Raw genomic sequence first — 13923 nt, forward strand, 5'->3', positions numbered from 1 at the left:
TAGACTGATTAATTCCTAGACACATATGATCTATAACAATTACATTAAAAAGATAAAACCAGACAAACAGATCCTTAATGATCAATGAGATTGAACAGTCATGGGAAGTCTTCCAACAGCGACTGTGCAATTCTACCAAACCTTTCTCTTCCCCGAAGAGAGTAGCAATGAAAAACATAACATAATAAGGGATGTGCAGAACAAGCTCATGGCTGCTAGACTAAATGAGGAGACTACTCCTTGAAAACCTGGAAGAAAGGCTGCCCCCACTTCACTCTTGTACAATTTAGTACTTGAAGTCTTAGCTAGGACAGTGTGTGTGTGTGTGTGTGTGTGTGAGAGAGAGAGAGAGAGAGAGAGAGAGAGAGAGAGAGAGAGAGAGAAGGAGGGAGGGAGGGAGGGAGGGAGAGGGAGGAAGGGAGAGAGAAACAAAAAGAGACAAATAGGAAAGTAAGAAGTCAAATTACTCATATTTGCAAATTATGTAAGCCTATAGTTAAAAAAGAAAACAAAAACAAAACAAAACAAAAAAGCAAACAAAAAACCCCAACTCTATGAGAAAACTCTCAGGCCTGCTAGCTACTTTCAGCAAAGTAAGAGGGTACAAAAATCTAGTTAGCAAGCTCAGTAGTTTTTCCATATGTCAATAATAGACATTTCAAGAAAGAAATCAGAAAAATTCCCATCCACAAGAGGTTAAAGTAAAGAATAAGCCTAACTGTGGAGGTAAAATGAAAACTGTTTACAATGAAACTTTATGATATAGAAAAAAATAAATAGAAAAAGCACACAGGCTGAGTGGTGGTGGTGCACACCTTTGATCCCAGTATTGGGAAGCAGAGGCAGGTGGATCTCTGTGAGTTCAGGTCCAGCCTGGTCTATAGAGAGAGTTCCAGGACAGCTAAGGCTATACAGAAAAAAAAAAAAAAAAACCTTTCTCAACAAACAAAACAAAACAAGCCAAAAAAAAAAAAAAACCCCAAAAAACAAAACCAGGCAGACAAACAAACAAACAAACAAAAAAACAAAAAACGTTAAAAAATAGAAGGCTTTCCTAGCTCTTGAATGGCCAGAATTGATCTGACATTGTGAAAATGGTTTTATGACTGAAAGTTATCTAAAGACTCCGTGCAATCCTAATGATGCTCCTCCCATAACTAGAAGTAATAATTTTACAATTAAGGATCTTAAAGAGCCACAGAAACCCTTAACAGAAAGAACAACGCTAGAGTCAACAAGATACCTGATATCAAATCACACTACTCAGCCATCATAATAAAATCAGCATTGTAGTGGCACACAACAATCTCAAATATATAAACCAAATCAAGCGACCCAGGGAAACAGCTCATGCCGCGGTAGCCACTCTATGTCTCTCTTTGCTGTGACAAAAATACGCTTGGCAAAGCAGCTTAAGGAAGGGTTAGCTTGGGCTTAGCGTTTGAGGGAGCAGGCCGTCATGGCAGGTAAGTCTTGAGAGCAGGCATGGGAAACAGTTGTTCGATTTGAATCTGCAGTCAGTAAGCAAAGAAAGATAAAGACTGATGTTTAGCATGCTTCCTCTTTTGTATTCTCAGTGATGAAAGAAGTAACTGTGGGCTTGTTGCGCCAACAAACCTGACTGTGTGGGTTCTTGGTCTTTGGAACTGGTTGGTGGAGTGAATGTGAAAGAGTTTGGAGCTACACACAGGAAAAGCTCCAGAGTGCTGGGTGGGTCGTATAAGGTGATGATCCGGTTGTGAGTTTTGAAGACCAGAATGCAGAGAGAAATGTGGAGAGTGAACGCCAGGATCAGAAAGTTTCAGAAAAGAACAGGGAACTTAGATCAAAGCCATTATTATGCTATTTTGGCAAATAATTCTGGTTTGTATTCTGCCACATTAAAAAAAAAACTTGAATGAGGCTGAGTATCAAGAAACGCAATAAATTGTTTGACAGAGACAAGACAGCACAGCATTTACGGTTACTGATCACCGCACTTAGTGAGAACTGTAGCGAAAATTCAAAGCAGAAAGATGTGAAAGTTTGTGGGTTGACAAAGACGATTGTGACTGAAGTGAAGTGTCAAGATGGGGTGAACAAGATTCTCATGGACAGAGGCACTATAATTGTGATTAACACAACTGGGCAGAAACCAGTACAGGCAAGACCATATCCATTGCCAACCACTGAAAACTCCAGGGTGTAACCATGCCCACACACTCAAAACCTTTTCCTGGAAAAAGTGAATAAGCAGGGATAGCTTTCAGGACATTCTGAGCCAGCAGGGCTGCATCAAGAAATATATCCCAGGCCCTGGCTGCCCCAATTAAACATTAGTTAAATTCCACTAAATTCCCCCCCCTCTCTCTGTTCAAGGTTCATTTGGTGTTTTCATTGGCTTGACCATTTAGGTAGTTGTTTGTATCATCCATTTGTAGATATTACTTTTTACAGAATATTGCAATGTACACCACAGAGACATATAATACACAAAATGACATCCTTTAGAGCAGTTATGAACAGGAGATGCATAATGCATTTACACACTGGAGCTGGGATGTGACTAATTGGGAACTCATTGGCTTAGGCATGTTTGGCCAGGGTTTGCAGCACAGCGACACAACCAGGCTCACGGGATAATTGAAGCCTGCACACAGTTGGCAGTGTGACTTGGGGACAGTGGGACTGTCACAGTAACCAGGTTACCGCTACACAAGTACCACTGTAGCGTCAAGGTAAAGTAATAGGAACTGAGGTTTTCCGCAGGCTACCTTAAAAGCTGTGAGAAGTGAGGTTTTCTCTGGGCCACCTTAACACAACCGCACTAACCACAGCTCAGAGGAGGAGACAGTGTGTGGTCTCCATAGAGATCCTGCTGCAACCTAGACAGTGAAGTGCTAGGATTGCTGTCTGGATCCCCCAGAGCATAGCTTCACTCTTCTTCAGGTGGGCCTCCTCTTCAGGAGTCACCATCACAACATCCAAGATTCCATTTAGTCCTAGGATAGAGGGCGCTGAGAAAGACCGCATTCTTTACTCCATAGAGACCCTTAATCATGGTGGAAATAGAAGGCACCTGTCTAGGATTCTTCCTTTTGCTCTTGGCCAAGTCTGCTACAGAGAGTCCAGTGGCCCAGCACATACATAACCTTTCAGTTTGATCGCCTCATAGGCACTGTCAGCCACCTGTTTGTGCCCACTCCTTCCACTGCTCCTTGTCTGCAGCAATGCCGAGTCCAGGGAGACACAGGCAACATTCATGCCACTCCACGCAGGCACAGCAGAGGGTCCATGTTTCCCTAGAACTCATCCATAACAGCCCACCGGATGAACTTCCAGCCTTTGTCCCATCAGGTAATGGGACCCAGCTGAATTCCGACTGTGACCACTTCTGATAACTCAGTTTTAAGGAAAGGCACTTATTTTCCAAGCCACATAAGTCAAGAAATACCCTGGGTTTGAAGCTACAAGCAGCTTGCAGTTTGGATTGTAGTTCACAACGTTGGCAATGAAGAACTTGAAGAGGTTCATGTTTTGTTGGACCAAGTTGAGCTGGCTCTCTCCCTTATTCTGATGCCCCATCCCCCATGCTTACTCTCACCCTTAGCCCCCCATACCCCTACCTCTCCACCCCCATCCATATTGTGACAATGACCACTTGGAGTTTGCAGTCACATTAAAGTCTTTGCAAGAGTCTATTTTCCGTGTTCTGCAAAAAGGCTGCAAAGTTGGACATCCATCATCTCTCTCTTTATTTTGTCTTCCATGACATCAACGAGGGCAAGCTCACCTGCCAAATCCTTCATTAAGATACTGATGGCACAAGGCATGCCAACAGCGTAGACCCCAACAATATATGTATAATCTTGTTGGGGGGGGAGCAGGGTGGTGGCTATTCTTCCTTAAGATTCATGATCAATTGGTCCTTGAGAGTTGCCATCTTGGACTTTGAACCTTTGGGGATGGCAGCATGGTCTGGGCTTGGGGACAGTGGCTCTCCAACAAGCTTTACTTGTTGTTTTGAGACAGGATCTTCCTGTGTAGCTCAGATTGGCCTCCTGATGATTTCCCCTCTTCAACTTCTAAATGCTGAGGTTACAGTGGTGGGTTACCATGCCCAACTCCTAGTCTACTCCTAAATATACGTTCTGGAAGAAATTTCAAATACTTAGAACTATTGAGGAACACATCCAAACCATATCCATACTCAGTGATAACTATTATCTATCTATCTATCTATCTATCTATCTATCTATCTATCTACCTACCTATCATCTATCTACCTATCTATCTCTACTATATATCTATATATTTATATAATTTGTGTGTGTTGGAATATTCATAGTATATGTTTAGGAGGATCTCTGAAAAAATTTCCTGCAAAATATAACAGTAGTTATTTTTAGGGATTAACATTCTGATTTCTATATGTATTTTTCATAGTATTCTGTATATTGTTAGAATTTCCTATGTAAGAGTTTACTGTAATTTAAAAGTTAAATAGGGTATTCATCGTCATTTGAGTTTCTGTAAAAGTGATTTCTTGGAGAGAAGGAGGTCTGGAGGGGTCTTGGGGTTGGCCATGTCTGAGTGCTAGGACAAAGCAGAAGCAACTGTAGTTATCCCTGATCAGTAACCTGTGCAGATGCTAAGGCTGGCCAACAATGTTCTTTCCTGCTTCTCCTTAGATGTCCCACAATACTGTTCCGGGTCCTTAGTGTGCACTGGACTCAGAATTATGTACTGCGGTGTGCTGAGAGTAGTGTCTTAGCTGGCTGGTTGCAATCAGTACCTTTAAATGCAATTCCCACTTTGAAACCTTCCCTGCTATTTCCAATAGACATGGAAATGCAAATATTTGTTCATATTTCCTAAACAAATTAGATTCTGTGGGAGAACTCCGCTAATTAAGGTTGAAATCCACCAAGACCAGGTAGCCTCTGAGCTTAGTGCAGTGTGGAAGACTCTTTTGCTTAGCAGGGTTTCTCCTTTTCTGAGCTTGTCCGGAACGTTCTAAGCCTCCATACTTGCCTCTACCTGAGGAATGTTACATAGCCTCAATTAATTTATGGGACCAATTTCCTTTCTCCTCACAAAACCTGTTCAGCCAGCACCTGAGATTCCTGAAATGCTTCCTCATGCTAATGAGGCGTTCCAGGTACCCTAAGCTCTGAGCCAAAGATCTTTACCCATCCTGGATGTCCCTACCCTCAGCCCCCCCAAACTTTATAAGCCTTTAATCATCCCAAGCAAAGTTGATCTGCCTACTGACAGCTGGTCCTGGTGTGGTTTATTCACCGTACGTACTCAGAGGGCTTCCGAACCCCCTGTTCGATGTCTCTGCTCCCACTGTCCTTATGGACTGTATCAGCCGAAGATCCACAAGAGCAGGGAGACCCACAGGATTGTGAACGTGTCCATTGTATCGGTGATTTAAATCGTGGAGCAGGCAGGAAAGCACCCCATGGCATTAAAGAGTGGGCAGTTACCCTGGCAGTTCCGGCCAGCTAGTGCTGTTCTCCTGAGATGTTACTGAGTTAGGGGAAAATGCTCACAGTCTCAATCTTCAAGTTACAGAAAAATTTGAGCATATGAAACACCATCCAAACAATGTCCATAAAGAGTTTAAGATACTATTATTAACCTATGACATTAGTAATAATTAATAAATTCTATGGCATAATATCTTGGTAATGTTAAAGAGAGACAGAGTATTTACTGATGAAATAGACTGCTTTAATCCTTTTGAAAAGCAGTTAAAAGAATATCTATCAAAAAAAGAAGAGGAATTATTCCTGGACAGTAAAAAAAAAAAAAAAAAAAAAAAAAAAAAAAAAAAAAGAACATCTATTAAAATTTGAAACCCATTTGCCTTTGACCAGCCCATAATTGTTTGTCCTAATAATATGCATACAAACATATACAGGTAAGGTTACCTACAATAAAATTAAAATTTTTAAAGATTTTATTTAGTTATTTATTTTTGTGTATGAGTGAGTGTTTTGCATGTATGTATATTCTGTGCACCATATGTATACAGTGGCTATGGAGTTCACAAGAGGGTGTTGGCTCCTCTGACACTGGAGTTACAGATGGTTGTTGGATACCATGAGGCTCCTAGGAATCAAATTTGGGTCTTCTGGAATTGTAGCCAACATTATTAACTGGTAAGCCAGCTTTCAGGCCCCATTAGAGAGTTTTAAAAACTAATTATGAATATGATGCATGTGTGAGTGTGTATTGTATGTACAGTGTGTGTATAATGTGTATATGTGTGTATATAGTGTATGTGTGTATATGTGTTTGTGTATGTGTGTGTGTGGGTATGTGTGTATATGGTGTGTGTGTGTATGAAAAGATGCACGTGCCTGTTGTGTGTGTATTGTGTGTATATGGTGTCTGTGTGTATGGAGTGTGTGCATGTATGAAGATGCATGTGCCATGATGTGTGTGTGTGTGTTTGTGTATGTGTGTGTATGTGTGTGTGTGAAGGTACATGTGCCATGATGTGTGTGTGTGTGTGTATGTATGGTGTGTATGTGGATGGTGTGTGTATATATGTGTGTATATGTGTATGTATGGTGTGTGTATGGTGTGTGTGTGTGTGTGTGTGTGTGAAGGTGCATGTGCCATGATGTGTGTGTGTATGTATGGTATGGGTATGAGTGTTTATGTGTGTGTATGGTGTGTGTGTGTGTATGGAATGTGTGTGTGTGTAAAGGTGCATGTACCATGATGTGTGTGCATATGAACAGACAATTTTGTATAGTCTGTTCTTTCTGTCCCCCTTTATTTGTATTGCAGGAATCAAACTCATGTTTTGAGGCTTGCAACCTTAACTGTTTCTTTTGAAATCAACTAATAAAGAAAGGATTAAATAAATCACCAAGCATCCATGCCATGAAAAACTGGATTTTTGAAAGAATGAAGCAACTCCATGTGTGCTGACTTGGAATGTCCACTAACCTGCAGCTGGAAACAGCAGCAGTCATCCAGACTGTGAAGCACGGGGTAGTACCATCGTCTACAGAAGGTTGGGAAGAGTAGGGCGATATATCTGAATCCTGTCCACCTACAGTTTATTTGTGTGTGAGATGTAATAGATTGTCGCTGGGGCTGCTGAAGTACTCAGAAAGTACTACAGACTAGGTGATTTACTGACAGAAGTAGTTCTCATCCAAGATCATGGTGTCCCAAGGGACTTTTTTTTTTCTTCTGAATTCTTTCTCCTTTTGGTTTATAGATGGTTGTCTTCCCCAGTGTCTTCATGAGGTCTTCCATTCGTGTCCTAATTGCAAAAGGATAACGCATGGCTGAGGGCCTGTCTCAGTGATGGCTCTTCACCAAATCTCTTCCTTAAAGAAATTATTTTCAGATGTATGGTATTCCCATTCTGAAGTGTAGCTTTCAGTGAATGAGTTTGAACTTGTTAGTTCAAAACAAGAAAGGATTCCTCTCTGTGCCTCAGAGAGGTTGAATAACCAACTATGACCATGATGTACCTGGGGGAGGGGAGCTGCTGAGTCAGCAAACAGGAGGAAAGAAACCATGTCTACCTTTCCAAAGTTTATAACCTATATATGTGACACAGATTTTTGAAACTTAGTCAGTGTAACAGGCCCCAGACCTTAGTAGCCACCTTAGTTATACTAAAGTATACTTAGTACCTTAGTATAACTTAGCACACTGTCCCCATGATGAAGTACCATTTAGGCCATAAAATTAAACACATAGACAGCACCACCAGCCAAAATGAAACCAAAGACCTAACCCATCAAAGTCTGTAGTTCTGGGAAAATCTCTAAAAGTACTAATTTTGCTTTTTGACTTCTGTAATTCCTTATCTGGGTAACTGAAGTATGTCAATGAGAAACGGTTTGGTTGTGTGTGTGTGTGTGTGTGTGTGTGTGTGTGTGTATAAACCCCCCAGTAGCAACCAGCTGAGACTTGTCTCTGACAAAATCACACAATCCATCCTGAAATGGATTCCTCTACTTCAGTTGTGTGAAACAGTGCTGGCTGGCATTTTTTTTTCTGAGAGATGTTCCATCAATGCTCAAGGTGACTGGTCTGTGCTCTTGGGTTCTTGGTTCACTCAACTAATTTCTCTGCTTTCCTAAGGGTGGGGTGCTGGAGAGAGTACATAGGAAAACCTGAGAGTCATTTTCATGTTGGGCTTCCCTTCCAAGGTGTCTAGGGCCCTCGTTCTCTACAGTACTTGGCTCTCTCTTACTTCTTCTAGAATAGATACCCACCTTAGTCACTGCATTGAGGTTGGCAATCTGTGGGCAGCTCTTCAATCATTCTCTCCATCTGGATCCCTTTCAGTGCTTCCCTGACTTACCCTCTCTAGCACTTCACACCTTTGAACACATGATAATTTTTCTCGCCCAGTCCCAAGAATTGTTGCCTACGTTGTCCACAGATGAATCCCAAGCAACTGGGGTCATGCCTACCCCATAGTAGACACTTGATGATTATCAGTTGATTGGCAGATAGAGCACACGACCATCTGCTGGGCACGATGCCCTTTTCCTTTCTGGCCCTTGGTTGTGTTTCCTCTCTCACACTCTCTCCTCTCTACATGCTAGTCTCCACTTCTCCCAGGTAAGGACAGCTAAGGCAGCTGGCCTGATGTGTCTGTCAGCCTCACGAGATCCTGTGATTAAGGCCGCAAGAATGTACTTATTTTAGAAATGAAGGCTCACAAATGGCAAGTAACTTGGTTAGCATTCTCCCAGGAATTGTGCTCTCCAGGCTCGGCCTCCATCTACGTTTTATGTAATCTGTGACTTTGAGAACTTGCCCTTCTGGAAGTGCCTCTGTGTCTGCCTCAGTCTCTCAGACGCTGCGTGTCATGTCTACCTTCCTAGATTTGTAAACCGAATTTTTTCATTTTTAGAGAAACTTTGTGAGGGAGGCTGGGCGGTTGCCCGTGCAGGCTCATGCTGGCTAGTTTTACGTCAATGTGACACAAGCTAGAGTCATTTGGGAAGAGGAACTTTCAGTTAAGAAAATGACTCCATAAAATCGGGCAATTTTTTTTTTTTTTTTTGTAATTTAGTGATAGATGAAGGAAGACTGAGCCCATTGTGTGTGGTGCCATCTTTGGGGAGATGGTCCTTGTATAAGAAAGCAGGCTGGGCAAACGATGGGCAAAGAGCCAATAATTAGCACCCATCCCTGTCCTCTCGCTCAGAATCTGAATCCAAGCTCCCATTCTGTTTGAATTGGGGCCCTGGTTTCCTGCTGTGGTGGACCTTTTCCTGGAAGTGTAAGATGAACTCAACCCTCCCCTTCCCTTCCCAGGTTGCTTTTGATGGAGATGCTTTGGCGCAGCAGTAGAAACCCCAACTAAGATCGTGCTTATGTCAGATTGGTTTCGTGATAGAATCGGATCTGGACAGCAGTTTCCTTCAATAAACGTCAGTGGAGCACCTTCTGGGTCCCTGGCATGGATGGACAGCATCCCAAGAGGACTTTAGGTTGCCATATGATTTGTTTCTCAACCAGCATATGAACTTTCCCAAGATGAGGCAGGCCTTTTCAGTGTTACGCCCAAATCCCAAATCTAGGTGCAGAGTGCACAGCCAAATCTCACCAAGCCTTCGTCTTCCTGATAGAACATGCTCGATTTTAGCTGACTTCATTCAGAAGTAGGAATCAGATACTAGTTGGCACAGCAGAAAAAAAAAAAAAAAAAAAAAAACCCAAATCACCCTCTGGCAAGGAAGGCGTTATGCAACTGCCTTAGAAGTAAATTTACCTTCTTAATTATGGATGCCTGTGGCTATAATTACAGATAAGTAGCATTTCCCACGTCTAATCTTCTTCCTGCTTCCTTCTCTGAGCCCATCGGGGTAACTCTCCTGGGCCTTCTATTTAATTCTCAGAGGTAGTGAGACAGATTGAACGAACTTGCCTGACCGGAAGCTCAAAGGCATCAGAGGTGGGGAGGGACAACACCGCTGAAGAATCACCATGTGGAACAGGGAAGCTTTGCTGACCTGCAGCGTCAGACTTCCAGACTGTCTCAACGTAGAGTGGCTTCCTGAGTCCTCCCGCCCTTCCTGGGGTTGTTCTGCATTCAATGGGTCATGAGGCAGGCATGCAAAACTTATATGAGCCGTGCCAGGCAGGTATCACCCTGGAGTTCCAGAACAGGTGAATAAACTTTCTCAGGCCTAAATTATAAACCATTGTGTCCGGGGGCCGGATTCCTGCAAATACCCTATTGGCTTCAGAAGTGTTGGTTCCTATTAGACACAGAACATTCTTGTCTTCTAAAAACAAACAAACAAACAAACAAACAAACCCCAAGCCTGTGGACAGAGGTTGGGAAGGTGAAGAGTAGGCCCTCTGTAGATCCTGACAGCTTGGAAACTGATCATTTTCCATGCCACGACTCTGAGCCCTTGTTCCAGTGGTTGACTAAGCATGGCAGCGGTACACAGAGGTGCCGGCTCCAACCTCCAAAAGGCCTGACAGAAGCAACCCCACATCTTTGTTCAGGGAAAAGACTTTACTTTCTATCACACCCGACAGAGGATCTTACTGTTTCTCTCCTCAGGCATTTTCTGTTCTTTTGATACCTTTTGCCTCCTGCCTGAACCCTGGATGTAATTCCCTTGCACAAAGCCCTCTGAAGATGCTTATAAAACTTGGAGCCAAGTCAATCTACTTAAGCTCTACCTTTGCTTGGTCTCTTTAAGTTTATCTCTCACAGCCCAGGTAGCTCAGCACTTCTCCTGCTCCTCACTTCGGCTCCTAAGAGGCCGAGAGGGCTTTCCCTGTTGCCTTGGCCCTCAGGGTTGGCAAATGAAACAGTACCTACCAGCTCTGCGCTTTCTAAAGAGAGCCACCAGCTTTCTGGGGCCAATTGAGATGTGGCTAAGCATACTCTGCTGTTTCCAGCAACCACCTCACCCTGCTCTCCCTGCTCCAGCCCACCCAGTCTCAGGAGAAGCAAGAAGAGAAGCAAAGAGATGCTGAGGGATTGTGAGGGCCAGCAGTAGGGTGTTCTGTCTTTGAGGGGGCAGTGATACTTGCTTCACCGCACACTGCTGTGCTCTGAGAACCACATCTCACCATTCTAAAAAGAGAGGATTTTGTGTGTGTGTGTGTGTGTGTGAACATGGCTATAGGTGTTTTAAAATGAATTTGCATGTTAGAACAATATATTGATAAAAACAGATTTAAATTAAATTTTAGAACTTAAGCTGGGTGGTGCTGGTGGCAGCCTTTAATCTCAGCCCCTAGGAGACAGAGACGGATGGATCTCTTCAAGTTCAAGGGCAGCCTGGTGTACAAAGTGAGTTCTAGGACAATGAGGTGCTATATAGAAAAACCATGCCTAGAAACAAACAAACAAACAAACAAACAAAATTTAAAACTTAAAATGGTTCTTGGATTCTGTTGTCTAAACGTAAATGATAACCAAAAACTTGAAATTCAAGGGATTGCTGAACTTAAAAATGAGTATTTCCTCACCCTGGGAGGGGAGGGGCATGGGACACAGACTTTAACTCTTTTATGGCCTGGGCCAAGTTGGAATGTTGACACTTGGTTTGGCTGCACACAGTTTATTGGAAGAAATAGTAAGCCAAGTGCCTTGGAAATGATCAAGGGCATACATCCACCCATCATATGCGTCATATCACCCTGGTTCCTTCACATGCTCAATGAAGATAGGGAAGATGGGAAGAAGGTCATGGGGATGTGGATATACGCTGTCTGGGTTTGAGGTCAGATCCATAGCATGCTAGATTAGGGACTTTGGGTGAGTCACTTAATGGTTTTACAATTCATGTCCCTTATTGTAAGATGAGCCTAGTAACACACCGCTTTTGGTGTAACTGACGGGACTGGATAAGTTAACACGTGTAAGATACTTGGAATGGTAGTGCATGGTGCCATGCCTCTGATTATTGCTTGCTGTCTGTGCTAAAGTTAATGGAAGAAAAAGATATATTCATAAAGCCTTAGTACTGGGACTGGAGAGATGGATCAGTGGCTAAGATTACTTCATCCTCTTGCAGAGGACAGTGTGGTGCCCGGGACTCACATTGCACTGTTCATACTTGCCTGAAATTCCAGTTTTCAATTCCTCTTTCTGAATCCACACACTTATGATACACATACAATTAAGCAGGCACACATAAATAAATGAAATTATTTATTTTTATAAAACACATTTATTTATATAACACATAAATAAAATAAAGGTTTTTTTTTTTAAACCATTAAGGTTGGTGGACATGGTGGCGCACACTTGTAATCCTAGCAATTGGAGTTGCTGAAATAGGGAAAGTGTAGACAAAGTTCGAGGCCAGCATGGGCTACAAAGTGAGAGTCTGTCTCAAAACAAATCAACTCTTTGACTTCAAATAAAGCATACATCTCAATACCCTTTTCCTACCTATAGTCTTGTTTCCTACACGGCATGTTGCTTCAGTGATCAAGTTCTTTGGAGAAATGTCCAGTGTTACATTTTGTGGTGCTTTGAATAGGTATGGCTCCCACAGACTCATGTATTTGAATGCATGGCCCATAGTGGGTGGCACTGTTAGGAGGTGTAGCCTTGCTGGAGTAGGTGTGGCTTTCTTGGAGGAGGTGTGTCATTGTGGAGATGGGCTTTGAGGTCTCCTATGCTCAAGCTATACTCAAGCTATAAAAGTAGCAACTCAGGCTCCTTTTGCTGCCTGTAGATCAAGATGTAGAACTCTTTGATCCTCCAACACTGTGTCTGCCTGCCTGTTGCCGTGCTTCCTGCCATGATAATGGACAGAATTTCTGAAACTATTAGTCATCCCTAATTAAATAGTTTTCTTATCAGTGAGTACATATTGTGTGAGTTCCTTTGTGATTGGGTTACCTCACTCAGGATGATGCCCTCCAAGTCCATCCATTTGCCTAGGAATTTCATTCATTCTTTTTAATAGCTGAGTAGTACTCCATTGTGTAAATGTACCACATTTTCTGTATCCATTCCTCTGTTGAGGGGCATCTGGGTTCTTTCCAGCTTCTGGATATTATAAATAAGGCTTCTATGAACATAGTGGAGCATGTGTTATTCTTACCGGTTGGAAAATCTTCTGCATATATGCCCAGGAGAGGTATTGTGGGATCCTCCAGTAGTACTATGTCCAATTTTCTGAGGAACTGCCAGACTGATTTCCAGAGTGGTTGTACAAGTTTGCAATCCCACCAACAATGGAGGAGTGCTCCTCTTTCTCCACATCCTCGCCAGCATCTGCTGTCACCTGAATTTTTGATCTTAGCCATTCTGACTGGTGTGAGGTAGAATCTCAGGGTTGTTTTGATTTACATTTCCCTGATGATTAAGGATGTTGAACATTTTTTCAGGTGCTTCTCAGCCATTCGGTATTCCTCAGGTGAGAATTCTTTGTTCAGCTCTGAGCCCCATTTTTTAATGGGGTTATTTGATTTTCTGGAGTCCACCTTCTTGAGTTCTTTATATATATTGGATATTAGTCCCCTATATGATTTAGGAGAGGTAAAGATCCTTTCCCAATCTGTTGGTGGTCTTTTTGTCTTATTGACGGTGTCTTTTGCCTTGCAGAAGCTTTGCAATTTTATGAGGTCCCATTTGTCAATTCTCGATCTTAACAAGCCATTGCTGTTCTATTCAGGAATTTTCCCCCTGTACCCATATCTTTGAGGCTTTTCGCTACTTTCTCCTCTATAAGTTCCAGTGTCTCTGGTTTCCCAAGATATAAGATACAATTTGCTAAACGCATGAAACTCAAGAAGAATGAAGACCAAAGTGTGGACACTTTGCCCCTTCTTAGAATTTGGAACAAAACACCCATAGAAGGAGTTACAGAGACAAAGTTTGGAACTGAGACGAAAGGATGGACCATCTAGAGACTGCCATATCCGGGGATCCATCCCATAATCAGGTTCCAAACGCTGACACCA

General features: G+C 42.6%; 1 long non-coding RNA gene and 1 pseudogene across 1 annotated transcript in view; one reads left to right on the forward strand and one right to left on the reverse strand.

Moving 5' to 3' along the window:
- C730014E05Rik (RIKEN cDNA C730014E05 gene) overlaps positions 1–10178 on the forward strand; it is a 29098-nt gene extending 18920 nt beyond the window's left edge. The window contains exon 3 of the long non-coding RNA NR_155420.1: positions 9292–10178. This is a non-coding gene — a long non-coding RNA (RIKEN cDNA C730014E05 gene). The remainder of the gene's footprint in view (positions 1–9291) is intronic.
- Positions 2893–3946, reverse strand: Gm15746 (predicted gene 15746; annotated as a pseudogene).
- Positions 10179–13923: the final 3745 nt, after the last annotated feature.

This window comes from Mus musculus, chromosome 16, assembly GCF_000001635.26.
Source record: "Mus musculus strain C57BL/6J chromosome 16, GRCm38.p6 C57BL/6J".
Classification (NCBI taxonomy): Eukaryota; Metazoa; Chordata; class Mammalia; order Rodentia; family Muridae; genus Mus; species Mus musculus.